This window comes from Myotis brandtii, unplaced genomic scaffold (assembly GCF_000412655.1).
Source record: "Myotis brandtii unplaced genomic scaffold, ASM41265v1 scaffold250, whole genome shotgun sequence".
In the NCBI taxonomy this organism is placed as follows: Eukaryota; Metazoa; Chordata; class Mammalia; order Chiroptera; family Vespertilionidae; genus Myotis; species Myotis brandtii.
In genome coordinates this window covers 666961-680506 of record NW_005359478.1, presented here as the reverse complement: position 1 = coordinate 680506, position 13546 = coordinate 666961, and the positions used below count along the sequence as shown (strand labels likewise).

The 13546-nt window shown below is 38.7% G+C and overlaps 1 protein-coding gene across 7 annotated transcripts in view; it reads right to left on the bottom strand.

Annotated features, from left to right (window-relative positions):
- Nucleotides 1–13546, bottom strand: part of OTUD7B (OTU deubiquitinase 7B) — a 53558-nt gene that overhangs the window by 30693 nt on the left and 9319 nt on the right. For 5 of the 7 annotated variants that reach the window (XM_014540694.1, XM_014540693.1, XM_014540692.1 and 2 more), the window contains one exon: nt 5627–5829. The gene's annotated coding sequence lies outside the window, so the exon portion shown is untranslated. Of the gene's footprint in view, nt 1–5626; nt 5830–7079; nt 7161–8164; nt 8190–13546 lie in introns of those variants that run through there. The other 2 variants (XM_014540695.1, XM_005867400.2) reach the window with 2 other exon arrangements.

The window sequence follows — 13546 nt, the reverse complement described above, 5'->3', positions numbered from 1 at the left end:
CAAGGGCATGTACCTTGGTTGCAGGCACATCCCTAGTAGGGAGTGTGCAGGAGGCAGCTGATTGATGTTTCTCTCTCATCAGTGTTTCTAACTCTCTATCCCTCTCCCTTCCTCTCTTTAAAAAAATCAATAAAATATATTTTTTAAAAAAAGAAGTGAAAAGAAGTAATATGTGTTAAAGTTTTAGACATTATTTCATTTAAACTTCCAAACAACTCTAAGAAGTTTGTTTGTACTATTAACCCTACATTATAGATGAAGACACTAAAACTCACAAAGGTTAGGTAATCTACCCAAGGTTACAGAGGTAAAAAGTGGTAGGACCAGGACTTTCATGAACCCAACCTATCTGACTCCTGAGACCAGACTCTTGCACTGTACTACACTTAGTGCAGGGAGTTGGACTGAGAAAGCATTGGAAGTCCATTCATATGGAAGTCCACTCTTACTGCTTCAACTCCTTTCAACTCACATTGACAGAATTGGCTCTGGGTTTAGACAGATCTAGGTTCAAATCTCCAATCTTCTACTAAGGGCTGTGCAGTCATGGGTAAGTAATAGTCATTTTGTGCCTTTGTGTCTTTGTGTATAAAATGGGGAAAATAGCCCTAGCCAGTTTGGCTCAGTGGATAGTGTCGGTCTGCAGACTGAAGGGTCCTGGGTTTGATTCTGGTCAAGGGCATATGCCCTGGTTGTGGGCTCGGTCCCCAGTAGGGGGAGTGCAGGAGGCAGCTGATCAATGATTCTGTCTCATCATTGATGTTTCTATCTCTCCCTCTCCCTTCCTCTCTGAAATCAATAAAAATATATTTTTTAAAAAGAAAAAATAAATAAATAAAATGGGGAAAATATCTGCATTTCAGACTTCTTGTTAGGATTAAGTGACTTAAGATATGTAAAGCCTTTGGGGCAGTGCCTAGCACACAGTTAAGTCCTCAAAAAATATCAGTTGCCTTCTTTCTATCTAATTCTCTCCCACACACTCTGCTTCATTCCACTGGTGTCCAACACAGACCCTATATCTTTCCTTCAAACACTCTCTCTACTCCTCCCAAACAAATCTTCCAGTCCTCTAATCCTGCACCCAGTCTCTATCATCCCCATTCCAGTGTCTTTCAACTCTCTGAGCCTTCAAGAAAAAATGTCATAAAGGGGGGTCCCTTAGTTGTACCTTCTACCAGAAAGTCCCTCAAAAATAAAAGCAAGAGAAAAAGGTTTGTCCTCTCCTAGATGTACAGACAGTTACATTCATTCCCAAATCTCCAGGAACATCAATTTCACCATATATTTACTGAAATTCTAATGTCTTAATCTACCAGTCCTACTTCCCCACCTTTACTTCTTACTTCTCTACTCATTCCAGATTCAAAGATTTTATCTTTGTGAAGACCTTTACTCTCATACATGTTATCTATCTTTTGGATTGTTGGAAAGAAATGTTTACATCTCCTACTCACCATACCTAATACTGGAATGTTTCCTACCTCCACTACAGTATATACTCAGGGAATGTCTACTTTCTCCCCTAAATCAAACTTAAGAGAAAAATACTCAATGCAATCATATAATTTACCACTCCCCAAACAATCTGTTAGTTTACCATATGCTATTGTGGATACATACCATCACTATCACTGGTATGTGTCTGCGTCAGAACAAGATTTAACTTTTTTTCCCCCAAGAGTTTCTAGTTTTTTTAATCAGGCCTACAAATAGCAAAACAAATCTCTTAGAGACAAGTCTCATTAATAGTCAAAGGCTAATATAAAGATCACGAAGAAGTTCACAGAGAACTCCTGATGAACTGGCATTTGTCTTTTCAGTGCTACTGATAAAAGGCTCCTTGGATTACAGTTATTTGGGAAATTTAATAATTTGGAAGGCTTGTACAATGGAAGTTGACCTTTGGAAAAATAAAGGCAGAGGGAGTCATAGAGAAAGTCTGTTATTATAATATTGGCACAACAACAGTAACTTGAATAGAAACAGCAATCATGTTAATGTTTATTTTTTTAGGTCCAGACCAGTATGTCTATTTGCCACACACAATGAATTTTTTGTTTTTCCTTTCAGGTAGGGCCAAGGATACTCCAAGGTTTGGTTCTTGATAAATTCAACTTTTAAAAAAATAGCCTGTAAAAACAAAAATTCTACTTGAGCCCTTAAAGATTCTGATTACTGAACTTTTGACATGAGAGAAAAAAGAATACTACAAATCACCAGAGGCTAGTCCAGTAGCAAAATACACTTTCTCTAGAATCAATCCTTAAACATTCAATAACAACCCTCTCTCCCTTTTTGAAAAATATATTTTTATTGATTTCAGAGAAGAAGGGAGAGAGAGAGAGATAGAAACATCAATGATGAGACAGAATCATCAGTTGGCTGCCTCCTGCATGCCCCATACTGAGGATTGAGCCTGCAACCCGGGCATGTGCTCTCAACCAGAATCAAACCCGGAACCCTTCAGTCTGCAGACTGATGCTCTATCCACTGAGCCAAACCAGCTAGGACTTCTCTCCCTTTTTTATTCCTAATTAGAGGGCATTTCACTGTCAGTTATAGAACTTCCATTCAAGGGGAGAAGTGACAGGAAGAAAAAAATTCCAATTAGCTCTTTCTCTTCAATGAGGCAGAGGAGGCAGAGATGCAATTTTTGTGAAGACTCAGACTGGCAAAACCGTCACCCTCAAGAGAAGGTCAAAGCTAAAATCTAAGACAAGGAGGGTATCCTGCCTGACCAGCAGCGTTGATTTTTGCTGGCAAATAGCTGGAGAATGGCTGTACTCTCTGAGACTGCAATATTCAGAACGAGTCCACCCTGCACTTGCTGTTTCATCTGCGGGTGGTATCATCGAGCTCTCCCTCTGTCAGCGACAAGATGGTCTGCCACAAAGACACAGAAGCACAAAGTGACTATATTGTTACCCTGACTGTACCCCTGCCAAATGCCACAAGAGCGGCCACACCAACAACCTGTGCTCCAAGAAGAAGGTTAAATAAGGCCCTTCTACCACCTCTTCAGCCCACAGGGCAGCCTCCTGCCTGAATCCCGTAGTCTTAGGGCCTCAATAAAGTTTCTCTTTCATTGTCTGGAGAAAAAAATTCAAAATTGCCAATTACTGTACTATCTGCAATTAGTTACACATAGGAAATACATTCACTTGGAAATTTCCTCTAGTAAGTTAACTTCCTTCGGCATATAACTAACTTTTTAAAGCTTCAAACAATTTTTAAAAACTTGCCTTGCCCTGGCCAATGTGGCTCAGTTGGTTGGAGCATCGTCCCATACACCAAAAGGCCACAGGTTCCATTCCTGGTGAGGGTACATACCTAGGTTGTGGGTTCAGTCCCCAGTTGGGGTGAATATGGGAAGCAACCAATCAATGTTTCTCTCTCACATGGATGTTTCTATCTTTCTCTTGCTCTCTCACTTTCCCTCCCGAAGATCAATGAACATACTCAGATGAGGATTAAAAAACAAAACAAATAATTTGCCTTTTATAAATTTATATAATTCAGTTCAATTCTCCTTCTGCAAGTTCCATAATTCCATCTTTCCTGGCCATATATAAACCTCGCTGGAACACCTACAGGTCAGTATGTAAAACATTTACTGGCACTTGCTGTTATCATAAAGTGCCTTGTAATATTAGTTGGCCTTCCTGATATTCACATCTTATCTCCAATTTGACTATCATTCACTCATTCAAAATTTACCAAACTGAATCCACCATGTACCAGGTGCTGCTCTAGGGCCTGGGGATACAAATGAAGAAGAAAAGCCACAATCCTACCTTCAGGGCACTCCAGTCTGAAGAAAGAAATCTAAAGATGTTATTAGTACCCAATGGTATAGGAATAGGTATAGGAAGCAACCAGTTTAGCTGGATGGGTTAGGGAAGTTTCTCAAACTGAGTCTTTAGGATATGTAAGAGCTTACCAGGCTGGAGAACAAGATACATTCTAAATAGAATTCAGATCCTGTAGGTTGGCACCTTTCTTTTACACTTTTAAAATTTTAAGTGTGCCTAACAAACTGCTTGGCACATAGTTGATGCCTAACAAATATTTGTGGACCTAAATTATTCATGTTAGCCCTTATGTGTGGATAACTGAGATTTAATCTATATCTAAAATAGGCATGTGAGCCCTAGCCGGTTTGACTCAGTGCATAGAGCGTTGGCCTGCGGACTGAAGGGTCCTAGGTTCGATTCCGGTCAAGGATGCATGCCCAGGTTGCAGGCTTGTTCCCCGGTGGGGGTGTGTGCAGGAGGCAGCCGATCAATGATTCTCTCATCATTGATGTTTCTATCACTCTCTCCCTCTCCCTTCCTCTCTGAAATCAATAAAAACGTATTTTTAAAAAATTAAAAATAGACATGTGAATTACTTACTGGTTTTAAATGTCATCATTCACCCCATAGATATGTAATGAAGGTCTATATGAACAAATAAATATATTTGTACAGCTTGTCCACAGAGAGAATAGTTTCTCATCTGCTGTAAATTTTTGTTTTTAAAGCACTTTAGCAAATATGTCATTTATTTTATTTCTTTAAATATGTTTTTATTGATTTTTTTTTTTTTTGAGAGAGGAAGAGAGAGGGATAGAAAAATAGAATCATTGATGAGAGAGAGAGAGAAAGCGATCGGCTGCTTCCTGCACACCCCTACTGGAGATCGAGCCAGCAACCCAGGCATGTGCCCCTACTGGGAATCAACTGGTGAACTCTTGGTTCATGGGTCAATGCTCAACCACTGAGCCATATGCTATTAACCATTTGTATGCGATACGCATCTATAGACACAAGCAGTGGACCATTTTTAATTAAATTCAAAATATCGTGGCAGTTAACTGGTTAAGAAATCAAAGTAATAACTAAATTCTGAACAGGATAAAACATTTAAAAAAGCAAACAAAAAAAAACAAGAAATAAATAAAACACCAACTTTTAACAAATTACTTCTCTCTGTCTAAAGGGGTAAAATGCCTGGAAGCATCAAAGCAATCACTTTCCTCACAGTCACATTTATTCATATTTATTTGTAGGAAAGTTACATTTCTTCCTTTTAAGGAAGGGCCACCATCAACACAGCAGCATGCAGGTCACTGCAATTTTCCCCTAATGAAAACCATAACCTCCCAACTCAATCATTCAGTGAGCATTTATGAAGGACCTACTCTGGGCCAGGCAGTCTGCTAAGTGAAGGGGACACAGCAACCAGTAATTCATTATCCCTGCTTTCTATAAGTTCATCTAATGGGCTGGTTCCAGAGTCAACCCCAAGACAGGTATCAACGAATTTCCTTTATTCAACAAAGATTTACTGAGTGCCGGGCACCAGAAACAGGGGGGAAAAATGAGGAAATTCTAAAAAGAGATCCTTTCAAAATTTACTAAACAACTTGCACTTTTGAATTATTAAAACCGCATGTTCTTCTCCAAGAATGCCAACCATCAGAAGTTGGCTGTAAAGGTTTTTGATGATAACAACTAACCAAATATTTGAGTCAAAGATACCGTTTCCCTAATCCTACTACTTAGTGAGGCCAGACAGATACTATCCTGGACTGATACATTTTTATTATTTATTTTAAGATCCATATTGTGGTTGATCTTACCAACAATCTGAGATAAGTTGTTTCCTCTGTAGAAAGATGCTTCCAGTAGAATGCACTATAAGCCTCTCAGGTCAAACATGTGACAAATCCTGTTACACTTTCTTGCCACCAGACAGTTGGTCAAAGCAATATAGGCAATTCTTCACGATGACATAGCACCAGGCCAAGTTTTCAGGGTGACAGGTCTCTGCTTTTCCTTCTCCCTTCCACAAAAAGTACAAAAAGTATCAATTAGTAAACAAGTCATCTGGCAAATATCCCATTTTCCTCTGACTTCTTCTTGAAATTAATCCAGGAAACCAACCCTTATGAGTCCTACCCAATTAATATTTTTAATATTATTATTGATAGTGGTGATGAGAGCAACCGCTAGCTTGCAGTTCACAAAAGACTTTAAAATACATTACACTGTTCAATGAAAAAGATGGAGAGAGGATAAGAGGAACATCATAGGCAACTATCTCAAATATCAAAAATTAAACCCAGTTTAACTGGAATTGGAAAGCAAGTATTTTCAATCCTACCAAAGGGTCAAGTTATTTCTATCAAAAAAGCAGACGATTGACTCTAGCAATGCCAAAATCATAAATTTCCTCTTAAATGTGTCCTTAAATGCTAGGCCTAATTGATTCAAGTTGTAAATGTTAAGACCACAGTGTCAGCAAGAATCTGATACTATAAATCTTTGTTACCCCAACCCCTTTCCCAAATGTTTTATCCATAATTTAAGGCTCAATAAATATTCTTTGGAAGAAATACTTAACAATGAGGAAGCTGCCCAAGAAAGACAAACTGACAACACACTTAGCATTCAAGTACCTTTTTTTAAGATTTAACTAACACTTATTGTGCACCAATAAAAGCACTAGGTTAGACACAGCCACATAAATCATCTCATTAACCTCATGAGCATGCCTAGATACACCTGAATCCCCAAAACTAAACTGACTGGATCCCCAATACTAAATTGTTTTAATACTTGCAATCTTGATCCTACCTAAGTAATCCCTAGAACTCAACTGGAACTCAGCTCTTCACTCTCACAGACTGAAAGCATTTTTAATGCTTTCTACTAGGTAATACTCACCAAAAAATTCCTTGTGTCTATTTTTAAGCTCCTAACTCCAGAATAAACACCATTCTTCCCAGTATGGCACACTGTGATAATGGCCACAATCCAAACAAGTACTCTTCTTGAATCACACTAGTCAGAGAATAAACCTAGAATGCTAACTAACAAATGAATTTCAGCTGGGCAGAAGACATTGGATTTTAAATAGTCTTCCCAACCTCGGGACTATTTCCTAGTCATCTGAATACAAAAAGCCTTCTCTATTTGAGTGAATCACAGAAGGCAAATTTGACCCGAGGTTCATCAGAGAGAAGTGGGGGAAAAAGAAAAAATATTCCAACTGGCATGACTACATTACAATGTTAACAACACATTACTCACCATTGTACTACAAGAAAGAACTTGCAAGTGGGCAAGGAACATTCAGGAAGCCAAGGAAACAAACAAAACTCTCCCAGTCCTCAAAGCACAAACACATTCAAGTGCCAAAGCAGGTCACACTGTCCAGTTGATCCCCAGGTATGAGTGGGTAAAGAGGGAGTGGAAACGGGAGGGGAAGAGAGGAAAAGCATTATTGGGCAGCTGTGCTTGTCAGCACCAAGGCAGATTTCTTTCTTGAATTCATCAAGAACCTTTTTAACAAAGAAATATTGGGAGTTCCACCTATTTTTATCACTTGATATTTATATAATCACAGAGAACCAGCAATATATGTAAATGGCAGCATAATCTGATAATGGTTGCAGACATTCCCTTGGGAATCCATCAGATGTATTTCTAAATCCTAGCTCTGTCACTTTCTTTTTTTAAAATATATTTTTATTGATTTCAGAGAGGAAGGGAGAGGGACAAATAGATAGAAACATCAATGATGAGAGAATCCTTGACTGGTTGCCTCCTGCACGCCCTCCACAGGGAATCAAGCCAGCAACTCAGGTATGTGCCCTGACCGGGAATCGAACCCTGACCTCCTGGTTCATAGGTTGATGCTCAACCACTGAGCCACTTCTTGCTGTGTGATCTTGAGCAAGTTATTGCACTTCTCTGTACATTAGCAGGAACCTCATCTCATATTCACTGTGTTATCTTCAGCACCTTAAACAGTGCTTAACTATTTTGGATGAATTAATAAGTATTCCCTTAACACAATAATAAATATTTTGAATGAATTAACCTTTAAATAGGTTTAAAAATATCTATCATATGTAATTATTATGAGTATTAAATGAGGTAATATATAAAGTGCTTAGTATAACTCAGGGTAGGATCTCACTATTAAGTTTTCTTCCCTTTAATACCCAGCCAGATCAGAAGTTATAACAGATGAGTCATGGCAAGAATTAAGATGGGATAAGAATTACAGAAGCCAAGCACTAGATGTTTACTACTAGGGACCCAGTCATAAAATCCAGGAATATTTAATCTTGGCAGATGAAATTAAATAATGATGCCCTTATAGTACCTACATAATAAGTATTAGTTGATCCAGAAAATACTATTTTGAGTCTTCAGGTATCTGGTATCAGACAGATTTAAAAGCCTGGTTGAAAAGAAAAAAAGAGGAGCTCTAGCCGGTGTGCTCAGTGGTTAGAGTGTTGGCCCATGCACCAAAGGGTCATGGGTTCAATTCCCAGTCAAGGGCATGTACCTAGATTTCAGGTTTGATCCTCAGCCCTGTTCAGGGTGCATGTGGGAGGCAACCAATCAATGTCTCTCTCTCACATCAATGTTTCTCTCTCTCCTCCTCTCCCCTCCCCTCCTTCCCATTCTTTCTAAAATCAATGGAAAAAATATCCTTGGGTGAGGATTAACAAAAAGAAAAAGAGAAAAGTGGGAATGAGTTGCATCTTAAATATACCTGTATACATATTTAAAAACCAAATATAGCCAGTTCAATTCCCAGTCAGGGTATATGCCCAGGTTATGGCTTGATCACCAGTAGGGAGTGTGTAGGAGGCAGCTGATCAATGTTACTCTCACACATCAATGTTTCTCTCTCTCTCCCTCTCCCTTCCTCTCTCTCTCAAATCAATAAACACATTTTAAAAAAATCATTAGAAGGCTGTTCAATTCCCTAAAAACTTCCCATTAGCAAAATAAATTTTAAAAATTTTGATTCACAGTATTTACTGGCTTTTTTTAGGTAATAAGATCAGTGCAAGTAAATTGTTCTTAACTGCTGATAGTGTAAACAAACATGAAAGATTTGGGTCCAAAACTCTTCTCCTCCTTTTACTCCAGAAAGACTAATGGGGCCTTTGAGGCTACTTCACTGACAGCGTGTAATCAAAACAACCTATCTACACACAGGGGGAAGAACTCTTTCATCTTCAAAACTAAAATTCGGAGAGTAAATGCAATTAAATCCAAAATTTGGAGGAATATTTTTCCTTGACTATGAAGAACTGAATCTCAGAGGAAGATAGCTTGAAGAAACCGGAGCCACTGTTGCATTATGAGCCTGATAGAGAGATGTATATATATGTAGTGTCTAAATATGAGGAAAACCTATGCAGAACTGAAACAGCTTGTGGTTAGACCTCATCATAATGTGGTCTTGGACTTCCCATTTCACTTCCCAGGCATCTGCTCTTTTAACCATTTAACCCATCTCCTAAGCAATATAATACAGTAGAAAGAGCACTGAATGACAGTCAAAAGAATGGGCTCTACACCAAGTTTTACTACTTAAACCAGTTGTTTAAATTCTCTGTATTCAGTATTAACTGAGAATGTGGGGCTAGACTCAGTGCTCTTCAAAAATTTCCACCCAGGTATCCCTTTGGAGAGATATATCAGAAACTAACCAAACCCAGCTCTCCTACTGCTATAATCCAGATTAAAAACATATACATTGTTCTTATCTACCCCTTTCCCACAAAAAACAGTTACCAAATTCTATTTATGTTTCTTCGGATCACTCCAATCTTCCAGTTTCTGCACTGCCACCACTCCTCAGAGACTCCTTCCCAGGATTACGATAGTCCTCCAACTGCTCTCTCTTCCTCATTGTACACCACCCGGCTGAATCAATTACCCTAAAGTGCTAATTTACACATAAAATCTCCTGCTTGTGGCCTGGACAGTATGGCTCGGTGGTTGAGCTTCAATCTATGAACCAGGAGGTTGGGTTCAATTCCTGGTCAGGGCACATGCTCGGGTTCAGGGGCATGCAGGGGGCAGCCGATTGATGATTGATGATTCTCTCTCATCACTGACATTTTTCTCCCTCTCCCCCTCTCCCTTCCTCTCTGAAATCAATAAAAAAATAATAATTTTTTTAAAAAAAAGAAGCCCTAGGATGCTCATCAGTCAAAACAATAAAGGTAAACTAGGCCATTACAAAAAAATTCTCTGTTTGTGGATTTTTCACTCTAAGGATAAATCAAACTTCTCTGCCTGAGATTTAAGGTCCTCTCCAACTTACTAGTCTCATTGCTCTCCTCGGTGAAATACCATGCAACAAACTGTCTACTCAGTCTGCCCCCAAACCAAGTTGGGCTCAGCTCACTGCTCTCCTGCCTTGAATGTTCCCTCTATACTTACTCAGTCTTCTCCCCTGAGGCCTAGATTATCCTAAAGGTAAAAATTTGCCTACCTACTACCTCTAACGCCATATAACTCTATATAACTGTACTCCTCACTTGACACTTACTACCCAAGAGTTAGTATTACTATTTATCTCTTTATGCATTCAGTCTTCACAACTAATTATTAAGTTCTTGATAACTTTTACTCTGCTATACCTGAAGCCTAACTTTTCAGAAGGCAGATAGCCAATAAAATGTTAAAGATATCTACTACCTCTATTTGATGGTACATATGCTACTAATAGCCTGTATTTCTCACATCTTGTTTTCTATACATGTATTTATGTATATATGTAACTATGTTCCGTTTAACCCAGAATATAAATTCCCAAGGGGCCAATTCTCCTACTACCTATTTAATTACTGGTTAACACTTCCTTGACATCTCCTTACAGCAACTTATCCAAATTCCAGTACACAGCAGGTATTCAATAGAAAGGAATTTATAGTCTCAACTAGGCAGCAAACGTCAAGGGAAATTTATGGATGATTTTAAATCTTCATTTCTAGAATGAACTAGTACAAAAAATTACAAGGATAACTTAGAGAAGTAATTTAATGTTAAAATGAGAGGTCACCATGTGCCAAATAGCTAGGAACTTATTTTAGGCATTCAAAGAAGCTAGGATGCAGCATCTTTTTTTGTTGTTAATCCTTACTCGAAGATATTTTTTCCATTGATTTTTAGAGAGAATGGAAGGGAAGGAGGGTGAGAGAGACAGACAGACAGACATCAGTTGGTTGCCTCCCACATTCGCCCCAACTGCGGCCAGGTATTGAACCCGAGACCCATCAGTGCGCAGGCCGACACTCTAACCACTGAACAACACAGGCCAGGGCTGAGTACAGCATATCTTAAGTCTAAATCTCAAATTGCATTTTCAGAATTCTGAGAGGTGTGGGAAGTCTCTATCCCTGGTCAGTAAACAACAGGGACCAAGTATCTTTCATGTCAGGTAATCCTGTCCTTAGTACTAATGGAAAATTTCAGAAAACCAATAGTCTAACACTCAGCCAGGTCAGCTTCCAGTTCAAAGAAGACAAAAGCAAATGCTCACAAGGTTACTAATAAAAGCAGGTAAATTTGAAAACATTTGAGAACCTGCTGTCTAAAATATTTTTGTTAGCAAGGCATTATATTTCCCCACTGTCTTGCCTCGATTCCTTACACAGGATTGATTATCTTCAAGTAAATATCAACATTTATTTTTCAAAAACCTCAAAGAAATGTTCTTCTTTTCCTTTCATGTCAGTTATTAATTATTCAAAAGGCACTAATAGACCAACTCATTTTAAATGTCCCTGACTTTTCAAAGAACTATTTTAGGACACAAAACTGTAATTTCCAAGTTGAATTCTATATATGATGTTTTCCAAGTAGCATGTAGCCTGAATACAACTTTAATACAGTCAAGGTACAAGGTTTATATAGAATTCTAAGCCAGGTTTTGAAGGATGGGAGGAAACAACCTCTTTAAATGTTTATACCTATTCCCTTTTTCCTTTCCTGTTCTTCAATCCTATACTATATCAGCTAACTCCTGCTATCTGCTTCTTTGCTTCTTTCCCTGACTTCTGCATCTCCCTACCCCTTATCCTAAGAACTGTGTGGGAAACTACAAGATAAGAGTCTGGTGTCAGGAGCTGGGGCTCTTGCCCTCTTCCCTGTTAAGTCTCCAAATAAAATCAAGGGCCACAGGCAGTTTTCTCTTCTATGGTTTGTGCTACCACATCTCCCTTATCAAGACATGACAGGAGACATGGGGGTAGCAGGAAAAGATGCGGGAGAGTCATTCACTCAAAGGAATCATAAGCTTATTAAAGCTTACCCGATCAATTTTATGTTGCTATTGACTGCAAGTTTTCATTCTAGGCTTATTCCCAGAGCCTATCTTGTCAATAACCCCACACATCCCCCCACAAACCTTCCCAAATATACTAAGAATGTGTGCTAAGAAATAAAACATTTTATCAAAAATTTGAGCTAAACATAACTACAAGAGAAAGTCGGTTGCAAATTAAATTTTAGAAATGCATTTTAGAATCACAAACAGACTTGGGATTATCCACTTCAAAAAGGTTCATGATATTCTTCAGAACCCCAGGAGGAAATCAAGGCCTGAAGTATTAAGGTTAGCCACACAAAACTGCCCATATTTGACTGCTTTTACCTACAAAATTGCAATTTCATATATTCAACTTAATATTTAATTTCTTCTTGGTGGGGGAGGGAAGAGTTTCTGGAAAGCCAAAATGATGTTTTTTGGGGACAATACATTCCACAATTAATAACTTCAAAATATTCTGCTGATACACAACCTGGTCTTGTTAATAAAAAGGTGACTAAAAATATATGTACATAGTATACATGTATGTATGTGTATATTGGGTTTTCCTCTTTAGGGGCCAAAGAATTCCTGGCTCCCAGCAGTGTTCATTAAGTGAACAGACAGGCTGCTTTTCCTCAACACCAATATCCCATCGCCAGTGAAGGCGTCAATACCTTGATGATAACAGCAGAATTGGATAGCTCGTGGAAGTCTGGCCACAGGAGCACACTGCCTCAAAGGCCATCAGGAGTAATTCCCAGGAGTTTCCTCATTGGGATGAGATCAGCGATCAATTCACATTTCATTTCTCAAGGAATGTTTGCTCTCATCTAATACAGGAAGTTAGTCTTCACTGCTCTCACCATTTATGTACATTTTTATATAATTTTCAGGCTGAGAGTTTCTTTTGAAGCTTTATTTTTCATGGGGGCCACTATAATGCTCATAATTAAACTGATGGTTCACCATCACAAAGGACGGTCTTTATTTTCTTATTTATTAATTAACCATTTAGGTGCTAATGGATACTAAATGCCTACTACACGTAAGTTATTGTGGCAAGCCCCATGAGATACAAAGATACTGCTTTCCAGAGCTTACAGTATAGTAGAAGAGGCATGCAAATAAACAATAAATAAGCTCAAATACAAGAACATATAACCACTACCAGACAAGTACCAATAAAATGAAAGGAGAATTCAGAAGTGGGGCCGAAACCGGTTTGGCTCAGTGGATAGAGCGTCGGCCTGCGGACTGAAAGGTCCCAGGTTCGATCCGGTCAAGGGGCATGTACCTGGGTTGCGGGCACATCTCCAGTAGGAGATGTGCAGGAGGCAGCTGATCGATGTTTCTCTCTCATCGATGTTTCTAACTCTCTATCTCTCTCCCTTCCTCTCTGTAAAAAATCAATAAAATATATTAAAAAAAA